We start from the raw sequence: 13,505 nt of genomic DNA, 5'->3' as shown, positions 1-13,505 counted from the left end.
CTATACTTGTAAATTAATGTGCACAAATACGATACTACCAATACCACTTTACTTGTAAATAATTGTGCACAAATGCGATGTTGACAATACCACATTAGTGGTAAATAAATGTGCACTAATGCGATGTTGACAATACCACTTTACTTGCAAATAAATGTGCACAAATGCGATGTTGACAATACCACTATACTTGCAAATAAATGTGCACAAATGCGATGTTGACAATACCACTATACTTGTAAATTAATGTGCACAAATGCGATGTTGACAATCCCATTTTACTAGTAAATTAATGTGAACAAATGTGATGTTGACAATACTACTATACTTGTAAATTAATGTGCACAAATGCGAAGATGATAATACCACTATACTTGTAAATAAATGTGCACAAATGCGATGTTGACAATACCACTATACTTGTAAATAAATTGTGCACAAATGCGATGTTGACATACCACTATAATTGTAAATAAATTGTGCACAAATGCGATGTTGACAATACTACTATACTTGTAAATTAATGTGCACAAATGCGATGTTGACATACCACTATACTTGTAAATAAATTGTGCACAAATGCGATGTTGACAATACCACTATACTTGTAAATTAATGTGCACAAATGCGATGTTGACAATACCACTATACTTGTAAATTAATGTGAACAAATGCGATGTTGACATACCACTATACTTGTAAATAAATGTGCACAAATGCGATGTTGACATACCACTATACTTGTAAATTAATGTGCACAAATGCGATGTTGACATACCACTATACTTGTAAATTAATGTGCACAAATGCGATGTTGACAATACCACTATACTTGTAAATTAATGTGCACAAATGCGATGTTGACATACCACTATACTTGTAAATTAATGTGCACAAATGCGATGTTGACATACCACTATACTTGTAAATAAATGTGCACAAATGCGATGTTGACAATACCACTATACTTGTAAATAAATGTGCACAAATGCGATGTTGACATACCACTATACTTGTAAATTAATGTGCACAAATGCGATGTTGACATACCACTATACTTGTAAATAAATTGTGCACAAATGCGATGTTGACAATACTACTATATTTGTAAATAAATGTGCACAAATGCGATGTTGACAATACCACTATACTTGTAAATAAATGTGCACAAATGCGATAATAACAATACCACTTTACTTGTAAATAAATGTGCACAAATGCGATAATACCAATACCACTTTACTTGTAAATTAATGTGCACAAATGTGATATTGACAATACCACTTTACTAGTAAATTAATGTGCACAAATGCGATGTTGACAATACCACTATACTTGTAAATAAATTGTGCACAAATGCGATGTTGACAATACCACTATACTTGTAAATAAATGTGCACAAATGCGATGTTGACAATACTACTATACTTGTAAATTAATGTGCACAAATGCGATAATAACAATACCACTTTACTTGTTAATAAATGTGCACAAATGCGATACTGACAATACCACTTTAGTTGTAAATTAATGTGCACAAATGCGATGTTGACAATACCACATTGGTTGTAAATAAATGTGCACAAATGCGATGTTGACAATACCACTATACTTGTAAATAAATGTGCACAAATGCGATGTTGACAATACCACTATACTTGTAAATAAATGTGCACAAATGCGATGTTGACATACCACTATACTTGTAAATAAATGTGCACAAATGCGATGTTGACATACCACTATACTTGTAAATTAATGTGCACAAATGCGATGTTGACAATACCACTATACTTGTAAATTAATGTGCACAAATGCGATGTTGACAATCCCACTTTACTAGTAAATTAATGTGCACAAATGCGATGTTGACAATACCACTATATTTGTAAATTAATGTGCACAAATGCGATGTTGACAATACCACTTTACTTGTAAATTAATGTGCACAAATGCGATGTTGACAATACCACTTTACTAGTAAATTAATGTGCACAAATGCGATGTTGACAATACCACTATACTTGTAAATTAATGTGCACAAATGCGATATTGACCATACCACTTTATTAGTAAATTAATGTGCACAAATGCGATGTTGACAATACCACTTTACTAGTAAATTAATGTGCACAAATGCGATATTGACAATACCACTTTATTAGTAAGGTGATGCAGCTTTAAATGTTTATGATTTGCATGGCCTTTAATTTATCTTTATATAATATATGTCACGGCATTTGCGGTATAGGTTATGCCTTGCAGATCGTATAACTTTATAGTATATATGCTGCAGCAGTGTCGGTAACAGTATTATATGCCATAATGTATGTCATTGTAGAAAATGTTTTACAGCATTGCATATGTTGTTACTGCCCGACATATTGTGTAACATTGTATAATAGAGATGCTTTAGCGGAGCTGGCATGCATTCTGCATGGTAGATTGCATATCTTTATATGATATGCAATTTGTTATTAATTGTACCTATTAAAGACAGCATTGTGGCGGTGAATATTAAACGCCTAACAATAAAAACACATTAAGGCATTTTTGCAGCCCAATAACGGCAAAACAAAAACCCCAGCACAGTGTATGATGATGGTTACTCGGAAATCTTTCAGTTATATGGCAAAAAGTTGGTGATGGACACGAGCACTTTAATTCAATCTGGAGAGGATTCTGTCAGGTGATTTTAAATCATTCATATCATTTGCGGGTTGAAAGAGCAGGCAAAAACATATTTGAAGAGAAGTGCAAACTCGACAAATATAGTCACAGACTGCCATACCCATCGTCGAATTAAGAACAGAAGAATCTTAAGTGTTTGATACAAAAGCAGGCGATAGAGAAGAATCATTGATAAAAATATGAACAAAGGACAATGAACGTTAGGATATTGTTAACAGAGTTATGGTGTTTATGTTAGCACTTCTACGCAGTAAAATATACCTCTTTATGAAAATTTAAGTCAATATCTAATTATGTTTCTAATAAAAAATATCAGTATAAAAAACGAAGGACAATAACTCTAAAAATACCAAACACTACTTGATAATTCATATACACTGAACTCATCACCAATAAAGCATATCTGATTATGAATTTGAAATGGATATATCAACGATGCTTGAATTTTTGCTCAGCAGAAACTACACATATATAAAGACCGAAGGAAAATAATTATCAAATACAGAGTTATAGTTCGTATGTGCGTCACTTCCCGTGAATCAGATATGTTCGTACATGTGAAATTCAAAGTCATTACCTCCAAGTACTAAAGCCTCGGAAAATAATTAAGCACAACAATGCACATTGGACAATAATCCCCAAATGCCAAATACAGAGTTATGGTTTGTTTGCATTACACTTCTCCTCAATTAAATTTATCAATATATAAACATTGAACTAAATTCTCAAATACATTTGCAGTTATGTTCCAGACGTATGCGTTGAATTTCTTTTCTAGTTTTCTCTAACTCGTCTTAGTACTTTTTGAGTTATGGTCCGGACAAACAGATTCCTTGTTAAGGCATACTGTAAAACAATAAGTGCAGCTGAACGAAAGAAATAATAAGTGACTTCGTGAATGACAGAATAAGCGGCTAAGTGAATTGTAGAATGAGCGACTGCGTGAATGCCAGAATAAGCGACTGAGTGATTGACAGAATGAACGGCTGAGTGAATGACAGAATGAGCAACTGAGTGAATGACAGAATAAGCGACTGAGTTAATACCAGAATGAGCGGCTGAGTGAATGACAGAATGAGCAACTGATTGAATACCAGAATGAGCGACTGAGTTAATGGAAGGATAAGCTGCTGAGTGAATGACAGAATAAGCGGCTGAGTAAATACCAGAATGAGTGGCTGAGTAAATTTAAGAATGAGCGGCTGAGTGAATGACAGAATGAGCGACTAAATGAATACCAGAATTAGTGGCTGAGTGAATGACAGGATAAGCGACTGAGTGAATGACAGAATGAGCGACTGAGTGAATGACAGAATGAGCAACTGAGTGAATGACAGAATGAGCGACTGAGTGAATGCCAGAATGAGCGACGGAATGTATGACAGAATGAGCGACTGAGTGAATGCCAGAATGAGCGACGGAATGTATGACAGAATGAGCGACTGAGTGAATGCCAGAATGAGCGACGGAATGTATGACAGAATGAGCGACTGAGTGAATAACAGCATGAGCGACTGAGTGTTTGACATAATGAGCGACTGCATTTAACAGAATGAGCGGCTGAGTGAATGACAGAATGAGCGACTGAGTGAATGACAGAATGAGCGACTGAGTGAATAATAAAATGAGCGGCTGATTGAATGAGAGAATAAGAGGCTGATTGTATTGCAAAATGAGCGGCAAGGGGAATGACAGAATGAGCGCCTGAGTGATTGACAGAATAAGCGGCTTAGTGTATAACAGCATGAGCGGCAGAGTGATTGACAGATTGAGCAGCTGAGTGAATGACAGAATAAGCGACTAAGTGTATGACAGAATGAGCGGCTGAGTGAATGACAATATGTGATGCTGAGTGAATGACATAATGCGCGTTTGAATTAATGACCATATGTGAGACTGAGTGAATGACATAATGTGCGGCTGAATTAATGACCATATGTGAGACTGAGTGAACGACATATTGAGCGGCTGAATGTGACAATATAAGGGGCTTAGAGAAATGATAGATTGTATGGCTGAGTGAATGATTCAAAACGCCGTTAAGTGAATGCCATACTGTTTGGATGACACAATTTGCAGCTCTGTGAACGACATAAGGTGTTGGCACAATTAGCTGAATGAACGTCAGACTGAGCAGATAAGTGAGTGACAGAATGTTTAATTCAGTAAATTACATAATGTGAATGACTGAATGTCATTACGGGCATCTGAGAGAGTGACACATTGAAATTCAATTACAGAGTATGTGGCTGGCTGAATGACAGAATGTTTGGCAGAGTTACTGAAATAATGAATAGCAGAACATATAGCTGAGTGAATGACATAATGAGCGGCTGAATGACTAACAAAATGAACGGCTTTGTAACGACCAAACGACAGTTTTAACCGCTCTATGATAGGGCAAATCAGGCGGCTTAATAAATGACAACATTAGCGCCTTTTTTAATAACAAGATTGGCGGCCTAACGAATGGCAGCATGGGCGGCTTTCTGAATGACAACAAAGGTGGTTTAATGGAGGCCATACTTAGCGGCGAAGTATATGTATGCATGCGGGGTAAAATGAATAACATTATCGGCCGAGTTGATTATATAATGAATAGCTGAGTTAATGACATCATGAGCGGTTGAGTGAATGACATCATGAACATCTTAGTAAATGGCAGAATAAAAAGCTAAGTGGATGACATAATGAGCAGCTGAATGAATTACATAATGAATAGGTGAGTGTATGACAGAATAAGCGACTAAGTGGATGACATAATGAATAAATGACTAAATAATAAAATGAGCGGCTGAGTGAAAGACAAAATGAAAGGCTGAGAAAACGACAGTTTAACTCGTTGTATGAAGGACAGAAAGGGCAGCTTAATAAACGACGGCATGGGCGATGTGCAGCTTTCTGAATGACAAGCTGGGCGGCTTAATGTAGGACATATAAGTGGAGAAATAAATTACTCTTTTTGTGGTAATGTGAATGCCATAATGAGCGGCTGAGTTAATGACCCCATAAACGGATAAGTGAAAGACAGAACGAGCGGCTGACTACATTACAAAATGAGCGGCTAAGTAAATGACTGAATGAGCGAATAAATAAATGACATAATGAGTGGCTAAGTCAATGCCAGAATAGGCTTAATAGTGAATGACATAATGAGTGGCTTCCTAAACAATTGACCGAGTATATGAGGGAATGCGTGGCTTGGTAAATAACAATGTGTCTGGAATAATACGCGTCTGAAAGAATGACATAATTTTGGGCTTATTGAATGTAATTTTTAGCGGATACGTGAATGACAGAACGGTCCGCTAATACAATTACAGAATGTGGGGATTGGTAAATGACTGAATGAACGGCGTATTAGATATAATAACAGGTGGCTGAGTGAATGCCAGCATGGGGGGTTGAGTAAAATTACAAATTGACCAGCTAAACGGGTGCGAAAATGAAAATCAGAGAAAGTTAATGCGCGGCTTAGCAAATGACATAATTAGCAACTGAATAAATGACCTAATGAGCGGCTAAGTGATTGCCAAAATAAACAGCTAAGTGAATTACAGATTGAGCGACTTGGTGAATAAAATATTTGACGGCTGAAAGAAATGTTACAATAAACGGCTGTGTGAAATGACAAAATCATCGACTAAATCAATGTCAAAATAAGCAGTCGAGTGTTTGACAAAATGAGCAGCTGAGCGAATGACATAATGAGAGGCTGAGTAAAGTGTCAGAATGTGCTGCTAAGTGAATGACATAATGATTGCCCGAGTGAATGGTAATATGACAGTATGAGCAAAATGAATCTGCGTCTAAGTGAACAAATTAAATGGCTGAGTAAATTGGAGATTGAGCGGCTAAGTAAATAAAACAAAGGACGGTTGAGTCGAATGACACAATTAACGGCTGTATGCAATGAAATAATTAGCGGCTAAGTGAATGACGTAATGAATAGTTGATCAAACAACGTAAAGAGCGACGAGTCATGAACAAATATATACCCCATGCACAACTCATGCCTAAAATAAAGACAAATACTACATGTACAAAAAGCGAACAAAACTACTGTAACGATTCACATGTACATTATTTAGAAAAATAAACCGTATTCATATTCTTATTTCCTACCTTTCTAGAAAGCTATCTGTTGTTTACTATCCATTAACGCCCACTTCCGGTGGCCATATTTCAACTTGTTTGTTCGTCTGTCTGTGTCTATGTCGCACAGTGAACTGATATAATGACATTTGGATTTCACGTGACGAGTACGATTATGTAGGACTGATAACATATTCAAGTGGTTTTGATAATAATATCAGTCGGTATGTAGGTCAAACCAAATGCATTAAAACAATCATTCATTTAAAGGCACAAACAGTTTTCCTTACTTAAATTCAGAAGTCATCTTTGAAAGAATATTATTTCGAACAAATAAACGAAAGCTTCCAGATGTGTACCACTTTCGGTATCTTATCAAATAAATATAACTAAGTTTCAGCAGAATAAATATCATCATACTGCTTTACTATATTTTTCAAATTCAGGATAATTTTAGGGTAATTTGTATTTGAAATTGAATTGCATTAATAAATGAAGTGAGTATCAATACAAAATGGAATCAGCATCATGGACATTGTCGGGAACATCTTTAATTTGACAATTTATTGTTACCACAAATATTAATTTATCATCATTAATTAATTATATAGTTTTTAATATTGATATGAAGCATAACGTTATCTATCACATTAACACAACACTTCAAAAAATAATTCACTGTCCTATTGTGAATGATATATGTACCGAATAACGCAACAATTTGATATTTATTAAAAAGGAAAAAGAGGAATGTTCAAATGCATTAACACACTGATTTGGACTATTATAAGTAGAATTTATATGACTGTTTTCAGCATGTCATATATCGGTAAGAAAGCAATTTTTCAGCAAACAAAATATATACGAAACTTGTATCTTAATACACTTTCGATACCCTAGTTTATAAGTTAAGTATAAGTTGAAAGAAACTTATGTGTATGGCACTAAGGTCATTCCAGATGCATATTAATCGGAAAATTATGGGATTTAAAATGGTCTTCTAATGTGCTTATTTCATTTTGAAGAAGAGCTTGTAAGTTCGTATGTGTGCTGGCATAAGTAGTTTCATATCAGTTTTACTTGCAAGCCACAGAATGGCCTTACGGTGTTTCTATGCACTTGGGTGTAATTAGATAGCAAGCAAATAACAAAATATGCACACGCCGGGAAAAAAGCTCCATGCACGACAGTGCGCAGAGAGTTGAAGCAACATAGTAGCCAAGCGGTGGTAAAATGATCTTACATGGTTCAACATTTTCCGATATTAGAAATATGTCCATTCATAAAAAAAAAATCAGATAAATTATAAGCAATATTCGCGTGTGTACACCAAAAAAAAGCACATACCTGCACGACTTAAGTGTCGACAGCTCATTCCCTTTGCATCACTGATGAATATCACAATGACAAAATAACAGCTCTGTTCATGTTCAATCACGAAACACAGCTCGTAACATTTACATCTACGGGTTTGAGGATGACCATGGTAAGAAAATAAATGATATGGCGAGTAACATTTTGTTCGACACGAACTTTGATCTGGACGAAATGTATATGGAATATACAATAATGCATGCCCACTCGTGACGTTTAGTTCACAAATGTACGTGGACGATGGCATGCGAAATTTGAGGTTCTTGGCAGAGTCATGATGTGCAGATGATATAGACAATTAACAAGAGATAAAATGCGAGGGAAAAAATATGGTCAAAATTCAAGGAATTCAAAGCAATATTTTTTAATAGAGTGCAACCCCGCCGCACTCGTTGTAAACAACAAAACGAACATTGATGAATTCGCAAGCTTTAATTCAAACAATCTACTGACGTTCTGCACCCTCAGTATCCAGTGAAGCCGAATCGACACAGGAGCAAGCAACAGATTTCGCGTCAAGTGGCGTATTGGACTCCATATCCAGTCATAAAGAAACTACATGTGTTGGCATTTATCATAATTAAGGGAGAACAAGCGCGTGAATCATTGCTGAGAGAGAAACGCCAGTAGTGGGGCAACATGATGACATTTGCACGTCGTCAGAGCCTTGTAACATGATGTAAGAAGAATCTGTAATTGACGCAGTGAAATTGAGGAAGGACTGATTTCAATGACGAGTCTCGTATTTGTATAAACAGTGCAAACGGCTGTAATCGGGTGCGCCCTCGGGATTTGAAATGCGCTACGCAGACGTTGCATTTTGTCAATTAGATTGGTTGGGCAGACGGGTGTGTGCGGTTGAGGCGTGGAGCTGTGAAATGCTACGCAGACTTTGGAGTTCGTCAAGCAGATCAGTTGAGCAGACGGTTGCTAGCGGGAGTGGCGTAGAGATTGGGAATGCTACATAGAGGAATGGTATTGCTACATGTTTATGTAATTTAAAACTTCATTTTTTTATTCTCTAGTTTAATTGTTAGGTGACATAGATTTATTTAAGCTTACCATCTTTCCACCATATGAAATATTTAGAATGCATCCAGATTTTTTGAATGATGTAAAGTTTTCTATTTGTTTTATGTACATTTCCGAATAAACAAGCGGTTTGCATTTTGTTCTAGAACATTTTTATTTGTTATATAAGTGATATGGAGATGGAAGTTAAATATATTATAGTTTTACCATTCCTTGAACAACTTTTTTATTTTTCTGTGGGAATTATATTGTGTTCAATATTCCTAGTGGATTTAATTATGTGACATTTAAAATAGTAAACTCAGGCTTAAAGAAGCTATGGAATATGTACTTAAATTATCGCAATACTAATATCACTATTTGAATCCTATTAGTGCTGCAAATGGATACGAATATCTGGCTTATTTCTTGGACTAACCGGTCTGTGTATGTAAACAAGGGTTTCTATATATCAATGTTACGGACTAAGTCTGTAGTTTATGAAAATGCATGTTGCAGTTGTGAACACAGTGGTACAACATTGCTATCCAAGATGGCGTCCAAGATGGCCGCCAAAAATCATAATTTTGACTATAACTCCTTATAACAAAATAATTTTCTGTAAATTAAGTGATATAACTAAAAACTTACAATCAAATCATTCATATAAATCAGATAAAATCTTACAATTAATGGTTAACTCATGATTGTACCATTTTATTCATATAAATGGAAATAATCCGCTGCTAATAATGGGTTATTTTAGCAAAAAAATACGTGGTACATAAAGAATATATGAATTTTGTAGATTTAAAATATTATAAAAAATACACAATTCAGATGAATTTGTTTCAAAATGTTTGTATTAAATGGATATCAAATGCATCTAAAGAATTATTGTTTATTTGGCAATTAAGTTTAGAGAAAAAAATGTTTGAAAATCATGTTTTGTAAAGCTAAAATACATTTGCAATAAGAACATGATCAGCAATTGGAATTGAATTTGTCACTTAATTATCTGTCCTTGTTAACATATGCAACATAATTTATATGGCATGTTCAGTAATAACCAAGTTTCAGTACTCCTTAAACTAATACAACTTTCAACATACTTATTAAAACTATGTATTAGGGAAAAATCTGTTATATGATTTACAACACATGCTATTTACAAATAGACCACTTTTTGACTATTGAATTATGCACTGTTCACACTATTGGTAAGGAATCACAAACATTTATAGCTATGATCAAATGTTTATCAACATCTAGTTCTCCAAAAACAGGTCCAAGTCCTCTTCATGTATCAACGATGTCAGGGTGAAGACATTTGTACATATGGTATCGGTAGATTCATTTGAGGTACTACCGCCACAACCGCATGCCCCTGTGCAGGGCTGTTTGTTTCTAAAGCAAGAACAGTCATCACTGCATAAAGAACAGTTGCAGACCATGTCGTTTAGCAACTCAGGTGCTGCTACAGATTGGTTCATCATTACAGGCTGTAGTGTTCCGTTGTCTGGATTTGTTTCATAGCCAAACTGTGTCGGTGATGGTAGATGATGTATTCCAATCAGAGCATGTCGCCATATCCAAAGCTGGATAACACATCAAAGGCAATGCAGATGGAAGCTATTTTCTGTCGGGGGTAGATTTTTAGGTGCAAGTGATTTCAATGCTTTAACACTTCGGATTGAATTCAATGTTGAACATCCACTGCTGCCGTATAGATCAGCCACAAATGTAACACATGCAGATTTTTGTAAGGGGGTTAATGAGGCGTCTTCACCCATATCACTTAAGGGCTGGTATTTTGATGAACTCTGCATAAGTAGCTTGAACGCTTTCTTTTTCCCTTTTCCATAAAAGGAGCTTGTTGTATCACAACCGGTAAGACAGTACACTGATAGCATAACATTCATCTGATCTTCAGATATCATGTCAAATAAGTCGTGAATCGGAATATAGCGTTTGGAATCAGTATGGATACCAGTCCTTCCAGTACTCATGTACATTTTACCCACTCCTATGGCTGCAAAATGATGTAAAAGTAAAACTAGAACATCAGTGTCTGGACTGTGGACTACTATGCAATCAGAGCCCCTTTTCTTTGCATATGCTGAATGGATGATTATTCTCGTGTCTGCCTCTTCATGGTTGCTTCGCAAGTCTTTTATTTCTTCACATGATCCATCTGTTAACAGGAAACATTTATCGTCTGCTCCGCCACTGATAAATAGAGATTCGCCACCTTTCAGTACTGGAGCAGAGTTCTGAACAATATAGTCCGTGTAATATGCAATGAGGCGCTCCTTATTCTTGCCTACTGATAGAAATGCTTTCCAATATTTTGGTATAGCCAAATCTCCGTGAATATGCAATGCTTTTTTGTTGAACTGTCACCACGCCCATTTCTTGTTTGTGTCTTCAGACTGATGTTACTGTATCTGTCAAAAACTATATGAACAGTTTTCACATTTGCTATGTTACTAGCTTTTTTAAAGACATGTTTCATGAACATTTCAGCCATGTATCTGAAGGTAAGATGTTCTGATTGTGGCGAAAGTGATTGAACAAGAGCCATTCCATCAAAGATCAATGTGTCTGCTTTGTGTATGTGAGTTATTTTATCCGGTAAAAGACCCTCTAGCATAGTCATAAAGTCTGATTTTTTACATTTCAGCATTGTACCATCTTCGCTAAATAGACTTGTTGGAACAGGCGTGTTTTCGAAGGCAAAAACGCGTTCTGTTGGTACTTTTTTGTAGGCATTGACTGCAAGAAGTCTTTGGAACATTACTTCACTATTTATGTTGTTTGTGCGTTTCACCTGAGTTTTAATTTTACTTGCTGCCATTGTCTTCAATGCAGCTCAACATATTTAGTTCAATTTCATCTGTTGATTGCTGACATGTTGCGAAGTTAACACGTCTTTCGGGTGCCTTTTTGGTATTGAATGGATCAACAAACGAATTGTCAAACATTGATACCATTTTGTTCACGTTTCTATCATAGTTTTCTCGTTTTGCTTTGCATGATGGGTTCCATCCTTTTCATTTTTATGACAGACATTATTGTGGAACATAGTTGAGTATCTAGATGCTAATGGCCGTGAGAGAAACCATCGTGCTAAAGCACCATCTTTCATTGTTAGACCAATAATTCCACCTGTGCCTTTAAGAGCTTTATTTTCTGTAGCTTCCAGAGTGTAGTCCAGCCAGACGTTGTTGAATTTGCCACTCGACAATTTTGCAGTAAATAAGCCCTGTAGAAATCCATATTCTGTCTCCCTTGGTAGTCTGTTCATATTCAGAACTTGGACAGTCATGTACTTAGCGTATGAGGTCCTATTGGATGCAAACAACAATGGAAGCATGCAAAGTTTTGAGTCAGTCCAGTCAGGTTCGCGAGTTGATGATATGAACAGTTTTAAAGGTTCTGAAACTCTTGTCAAGTACTCATCCCATAATTTAAATGTTGGAGAGATTTGCCGGGATTCTGTCCTAAATTCTTCCAATAAAGGAAGAATTTTGGTTGTGGCTATATTTCTCCAAATGTATTTTTCAGTAACTGTCATGCTATTGATGTCTTTTATGTTTCTCAGAGCCATACCTAAATCTCCATCTAGGTCTATATCATTTTCAATGCAACAAGCTTCAAAGTTGGTAAGAAGACGAGAGTTCAAAGCTTCATCTATCATTTTAAATGCGGTAAGCGCTCTGTCGAAGTCTTTCCCCGTCAATATGTTGTTTACAGTGCCTGCAGCATATACACCAGACTCTGAGAGTAAATGTCGAAGCCCTGCATCTCCATAAAGATACCCGATTCCTGCAAATACAGACATTAACAGGTGCATTCCTCCTTCGCAAGGTATAACTCCTTGTAATTCATCTCGGTTACACCAAACAATTTCTAATGCTTTTGCCAGCAGACTCATATCGAAGATTACCGGGGCGTATTGTTGTCCTAAGGCATTCATACACTCTTTCAATCGCAACAGTACAGTGTATATGGTACTATAATCAGTTGGTGTTGCCATAATTATGGGGTTAAATGCAACATTTGAGACACTTGCTGTTGCGTCAAACATTGTTTTGGCATGAAACACATCCCATGGTGGATATACACTTCGTTCTAAAAGATCATCACAGAACACTGAGCATCGGCCAAAACTGTAAAGTAACTCTTTCAATCTTGATTGAGTTACAGCTGGTGTGACAGTTAGATTAACTTCCTCTAGAGAAACAACAGGTTCAAATGTCGGGCATGGTCTGTTCATTGGCTTTCTATACGGAGTTATGCTGCACAAGCTACCCCTTGAAAATGCAGAAATA

The 13,505-nt window shown here is 36.1% G+C and overlaps 1 protein-coding gene across 2 annotated transcripts in view; it reads right to left on the bottom strand.

Annotated features, from left to right (window-relative positions):
* The window catches only part of LOC128222591 (uncharacterized), a 91,905-nt gene extending 85,015 nt beyond the window's left edge, over window positions 1–6,890 (bottom strand). Inside the window, exon 1 of one of the 2 annotated variants that reach the window (XM_052931681.1) lies at window positions 6,817–6,890. The gene's annotated coding sequence lies outside the window, so the exon portion shown is untranslated. The remainder of the gene's footprint in view (window positions 1–6,816) is intronic. The other variant, XM_052931682.1, reaches the window with a different exon arrangement.
* Window positions 6,891–13,505: the final 6,615 nt, after the last annotated feature.

Source organism: Mya arenaria, chromosome 16 (genome assembly GCF_026914265.1).
Source record: "Mya arenaria isolate MELC-2E11 chromosome 16, ASM2691426v1".
In the NCBI taxonomy this organism is placed as follows: Eukaryota; Metazoa; Mollusca; class Bivalvia; order Myida; family Myidae; genus Mya; species Mya arenaria.
Note: the sequence above shows the minus strand (reverse complement) of the source record. Positions and strands in the feature narration are given on the sequence as shown.